Source organism: Panulirus ornatus, chromosome 2, assembly GCF_036320965.1.
Source record: "Panulirus ornatus isolate Po-2019 chromosome 2, ASM3632096v1, whole genome shotgun sequence".
Classification (NCBI taxonomy): Eukaryota; Metazoa; Arthropoda; class Malacostraca; order Decapoda; family Palinuridae; genus Panulirus; species Panulirus ornatus.
Window position 1 is genome coordinate 54,833,825 of NC_092225.1, and position 6,000 is coordinate 54,839,824.

Below are 6,000 nucleotides of genomic sequence, written 5' to 3' on the forward strand. Positions count from 1 at the left end.
CCCTAACCCTCTCACTTTGCACACCACCTCGACCAAAACACCCTATATCTGCCACTCTATCATCAAAAACATTCAACAAACCTTCAAAATATTCACTCCATCTCCTTCTCACATCACCACTACTTGTTATCACCTCCCCATTAGCGCCCTTCACTGAAGTTCCCATTTGCTCCCTTGTCTTACGCACTTTATTTACCTCCTTCCAGAACATCTTTTTATTCTCCCTAAAATTTAATGATACTCTCTCACCCCAACTCTCATTTGCCCTCTTTTTCACCTCTTGCACCTTTCTCTTGACCACCTGTCTCTTTCTTTTATACATCTCCCACTCAATTGCATTTTTTCCCTGCAAAAATCGTCCAAACGCCTCTCTCTTCTCTTTCACTAATAATCTTACTTCTTCATCCCACCACTCACTACCCTTTCTAATCAACCCACCTCCCACGCTTCTCATGCCACAAGCATCTTTTGCGCAATCCATCACTGATTCCCTAAATACATCCCATTCCTCTCCCACTCCCCTTACTGCCATTGTTCTCACAAATATATATATATATATATATATAATTCATACTTGCTGCCTTTACTCATTCCCGTCGCTACCCTGCCACACATGAAATGACAACCCCTCGCCCTGCATGCACGTGAGGTAGCGCCAGGAAAAGACAACAAAGGCCACATTTGTTCACACTCAGTCTCTAGCTGTCATGTATAATGCACCGAAACCACAGCTCCCTTTCCACATCCAGGTCCCACAAAATTTTCCATGGTTTGCCCCAGAGGCTTCACTTGCCCTGGTTCAATCCATTGACAGAACATCGACCCCGGTAAACCACATCGTTCCAATTCACTCTATTCCTTGCACACCTTTCACCCTCCTGCATGTTCAGGCTTAGATCACTCAAAATCTTTTCCACTCCATCTTTCCACCTCCAATTTGGTCTCCCACTTCTCCTTGTTCCCTCCAACTTTGACACTTATATCTTCTTTGTCAATCTTTCCTCACTCATTCTCTCCATGTGACCAAACCATTTCAAAACACCCTATTCTACTTTCTTAACCACACTCTTTTTATTACCACACTTCTCTCTTACCCTTTCATTATTTACTCGATCAAGCCACCTCACACCACATATAGTCTCAAACATCTCATTTCCAACACATCCACCCTCCTCTGCACAACTCTATCTATAGCCCATGCCTCGCAATCATATAACATTGTTGGAACCACTATTCCTGCAAACATACCAATTTTTGCTTTCCGTGATATTGTTCTCGCCTTCCACACATTTTTTAACGCTCCCATTACTTTCGCCCACTCCCCCACCCTGTGACTCACTTCCGCTTCCATGGTTCCATCCACTGCCAAATCCACTCCCAGATATCTAAAACACTTCACTTCCTCCAGTTTGTTGCATAAATAGATAACAAGAAAGGTGGGAAGATTAGAAAGGGTAGTGAGTAGTGAGATGAAGTAAAGATGTTAGTGAAAGAGAAAAGAGAGGCGTTTGGACGATACTTGCAAGAAAGGAGTGCAAATGACTGGGAGATGTACAAAAGAAAGTGGCAGGTGGTCAAGAGAAAGGTGCAAGGGTTGAAAAAGAGGGCAAGAGTTGGGGTGAGAGTATTATTAACTTTAGGGAGAATAAAAAGATGTTTTGGAAGGAGGAAAATAACATGCGTAAGACAAGAGAACAAATGGGAACATCGGTGAAGGGGGCAAGTTGGGAAGTAATAACAAGTAGTGAGGAAGTAAGAAGATAGAGTTTGTTGAATGTGTTTGATGAGAGAGTAGCAGATATAGGGTGTTTTGGATGGGGTGGTTTTTGAAGTGAGAGGGCCAGTGAGAATGGTTTGGTTAAGAGAGAAGAGGTAGTGAAAGCGTTGCGGAAGATGAAATCCGGCAAGGCATTGGGCTTGGATGGTACTGCAGTAGAATTTATTGAGAAAGGGGGTGACTGTGTTGTTGATTGGTTGATAAGGATATTCATTGTATGTATGGATCATGGTGACATGTCTGAGGATTGGCAGAATGCATCATAGTGCCGTTGTACAAGGCAAAGGGGATAAACATGAGTTTTCAGACTACAGAGGTACAAGTTTGTTGAGTATCCCTGGGAAATAATATGGGAGGGTATTGATTGAGAGGGTGAAGGCATGTACATAACATCAGATTGGGGAAGGGCAGTGGGGTTTCAGAAGAGGTAAAGAATGTGTGTGAGAAATACTTGGAATATGATAGGGTTGATAGAGATGCTGTGTGGAAGGCAGTGGAATGTTTTTAACAAGGATGTAAGGCATGTATACTAGTAGGAAGAGAAGAAAGTGATTGGTTCTCAGTGAAATCAGTCTGCAACAGGGGTGTGTGATGTCCCCATGATTGTTTAGATTGCTTATTGATGGGGTGGTTAGGGAGGTAAATGTAAGAGTTTAGGATAGAGGGGTGAGTATGCAGTCTGTTGGGGATGAGAGGGCCTGGGAAGTGAGTCAGTTGTTGTTCGCCGATGATACAGCTCTTGTGGCTGATTTGAATGAGAAACTGCAGAAATTGGTGACTGAGTTTGGAAAAGTGTGTAAAAGGAAAAAGTAGAGTGTAAATGTGAATAAGGGCAAGATGAATAGGTTCAGTAGGATTGAGGGACAAGTTAATTGGGATGTAAGTTTGAATGGAGAAAAATTGGAGGAAGTAAAGTGTTTTAGATATCTAGGAACGGAACCATGGAAGCGGAAGTGAGTCACAGGGTGGGAGAGGGGGCATAGGTTCTGGGAACAATGAAGAATGTGGAAGGAGAGAACGTTATCTCGAAGAGCAAAAATGAGTACATTTGATGGAATAGTAATTCCAACAATGTTATATGATTGTGAGGCATGGGCTATAGATAGGGTTGTACAGAGAAGATGGATGTGTTGGAAATGAAATGTTTGAGGACAATATGTGGTGTGAGGTGGTTTGATCGAGTAAGAGAGATGTGTGAAAATAAAAAGAATGTGGTTGAGAGAGCAGAAGAGAGTGTGTTGAAATGGTTTGGCCATATGGAGAGAATGAGTGAGGAAAAATTGACAAAGAGGATATAGATGCCAGAGATGGAGGGAACAAGGAGAAACAGGAAACCGAATTGGAGGTGGAAGGATGGAGTGAAAAAGATTTTGAGCGATCAGGGCCTAAACATACAGGAGGGTATGGGCACTTCACCATTATCCATACATATATTTGAATATCCTTACCAACCAATCAACAATATAGTCACCCCCTTCTTTAATAAATTCCACTGCAATACGATCCAAACCTGCCGCCTTGCCAGCTTTCATCATCTGCAAAGCTCTCACTACCTCTTCTCTGTTCACCAAATCATTCTCCCTGATCCTCTCACTTTGCACTCTACCCCAACCAAAACACCCTATATCTGCCACTCTATCATCAAACATATTTAGCAAACCTTCAAAATATTCTCTACATCTCCTCATTTCATCACTACTTGTTATTATCTCCCCATTTGCCCCCTTCACCGATGTTCCCATTTGTTCTCTTGTCTTACGCATTTTATTTACCTCCTTCCAAAACATCTTATTCTCCCTAAAATTTAATGATACTTTCACCCCAACTCTCATTTGCCCTCTTTTTCAGCTCTTGACCTCCTGCCACTTTCTTTTATACCTTTCCTGGTCATATGCATTACTTCCCTGCAAAAATTGTCCAAACTCCTCTCTCTTCTCTTTCACTAACCATCTTACTTCTTCATCCCACCATTCACTACCCTTTCTAATCTGCCCACCTACCACCTTTCTCATGCCACATGTATCTTTTGTGCAGGCCATCACTGCTTCCCTACATACATCCCATTCCTCCCCCATTCCCTTTACTTCATTTGCTCTCACCTTTTGCCATCCTGCACTCAATCTCTCATACAAGTCTCCTTTTCAAGCTCACTTACTCTCACCACTCTCCCTAACATTTTGTCTTTTTTTCTGGAAACCTCTACAAATATTCACCTTTGCCTCCACAAGAAAGTGATCAGAAATCCCTCCAGCTGCCCCTCTTAGCACATTGATATCCAACTGTCTCTCTTTTACATGCCTATCAATTAACACATAATCTAATAACGCTCTCTGGCCATCTCTCCTACTCACACACGTATACTTATGTGTATCTCTCTTTTTAAACCAGGTATTCCCAATCACCAATCCTTTTTCAGCACATAAATCCACAAGCTCTTCACCATTTCCATTTACAACACTGAACACCCTATGTACACTAATTATACTCTGAACTGCCAAATTACTCACCTCTGCATTCAAATCACCCATCACTACAACCCAGTCTTGTGCATCAAAGCTGCTAACAGACTCAGCTGCTCCCATATATATATATGTTTTTCTAAACTGAGAGGTGCAACTGGAGGGATGTCTGATCATTATCTTGTGGAGGCGAAGATGAAGATTTGTAGAGGTTTTCAGAAAAGAAGAGAGAATGTTGGGGTGAAGAGAGTGGTGAGAGTAAGTGAGCTTGGGAAGGAGACTTGTGTGAGGAAGTACCAGGAGAGACTGGGTACAGAATGGAAAAAGGTGGGAACAAAGGAGGTAAGGGGAGTGGGGGAGGAATGGGATGTATTTAGGGAAGCAGTGATGGCTTGCGCAAAAGATGTTTGTGGCATGAGAAGCGTGGGAGGTAGGCAGATTAGAAAGGGTAGTGAGTGGTGGGATGAAGTAAGATTATTAGTGAAAGACAAGAGAGGCATTTGGACAATTTTTGCAGGGAAATAATGGGAGATGTATAAAAGAGAGAGGCAGGAGGTCAAGAGTAAGGTGCAAGAGGTGAAAAACAGGGTAAATGAGAGTTGCGGAGAGAGTATCATTAAATTTTAGGGAGAATAAAAAGATGTTTTGGAAGGAGGTAAATAAAGTGCGTAAGACAAGGGAACAAATGGGAACTTCGGTGAAGGGAGCAAATGGGGAGGTGATAACAAGTAATGGTGATGTGAGAAGGAGATGGAGTGAGTATTTTGAAGGTTTGTTGAATGTGTTTGATGATAGAGTGGCAGATATAGGGTGTTTTGGTCGAGGTGGTGTGCAAAGTGAGAGGGTTAGGGAAATTGATTTGGTAAACAGAGAAGAGGTATTAAAAGCTTTGCGGAAGATGAAAGCTGGCAAGGCAGCGGGTTTGGATGGTATTGCAGTGGAATTTATTATAAAAGCGGGTGAATGTATTGTTGACTGGTTGGTAAGGTTATTTAATGTATGTATGATTCATGGTGAAGTGCCCGAGGATTGGCGGAATGCTTGCATAGTGCCATTGTACAAAGGCAAAGGGGGCAAAGGAGAGTGCTGAAATTACAGAGGTATAAGTTTGTTGAGTATTCCTGGGAAATTATATGGGAGGGTATTGAGTGAGAGGGTGAAGGCATGTACAGACCATCAGATTGGGGAAGAGCATTGTGGTTTCAGAAGTGGTAGAGGATGTGTGGATCAGGTGTTTCTTTGAAGAATGTATGTGAGAAATACTTAGAAAAGCAAATGGATTTGTATGTAGCATTTATGGATCTGGAGAAGGCATACGATAGAGTTGATAGAGATGCTCTGTGGAAGGTATTAAGAATATATGGTGAGGGAGGCAAGTTGTTAGAAGCAGTGAAAAGTTTTTATCGAGGATGTAAGGCATGTGTACGTGTAGGAAGAGAGGAAAGTGATTGGTTCTCAGTGAATGTAGGTTTGCGGCAGGGGTGTGTGATGTCTCCATGGTTGTTTACTTTGTTTATGTATGGGGTTGTTAGGGAGGTGAATGCAAGAGTTTTGGAAAGAGGGGCAAGTTTGCAGCCTGTTGTGGATGAGAGAGCTTGGGAAGTGAGTCAGTTGTTGTTCGCTGATAATACAGCGCTGGTGGCTGATTCATGCGAGAAACTGCAGAAGCTGGTGACTAGTTTGGTAAAGAGTGTGAAAAAAGAAAGCTGAGAGTAAATGTAAATAAGAGCAAGGTTATTATGTACAGTTGGGTTGAGGGTCAAG